Raw genomic sequence first — 391 nt, 5'->3', positions numbered from 1 at the left:
ATGAATACACTTACTCTGTTTTTAAATTAAAGATTTCTATCTCTCTTGGAGAGTTTTTTTTTTCTTTTCTTCCGTTTAGTTATTTTTCTGTATTGTTAATGCTGCTGCATCCCTCTTGCTGTTTCCTTCAGGGTTCTCTTGGATGTGCTAACCGTGCCATCCACCAGCCATGTAAAAGGAACCCTGCATAGGGCTTCAGGGCCACTTGGATTATATGCTTGGTTTTTTGTTGGGCTGCGTGAGAGAGGTGCTACCTTCAGTGCCTCTTGGCTAAGTTCAACTCCAGCATGGATTTGGTATCTCTTCCTGTTGGGGAATGACGTCTGATGTATTTATTAATTACAGAACAAACTCTTCAGACCAGGGGCTGTCTTTCTTTGTGTGTGGACAG

The sequence above is a fragment of the Natator depressus genome, chromosome 6 (assembly GCF_965152275.1).
Source record: "Natator depressus isolate rNatDep1 chromosome 6, rNatDep2.hap1, whole genome shotgun sequence".
NCBI classification, from domain to species: domain Eukaryota; kingdom Metazoa; phylum Chordata; order Testudines; family Cheloniidae; genus Natator; species Natator depressus.
Note: the sequence above shows the minus strand (reverse complement) of the source record.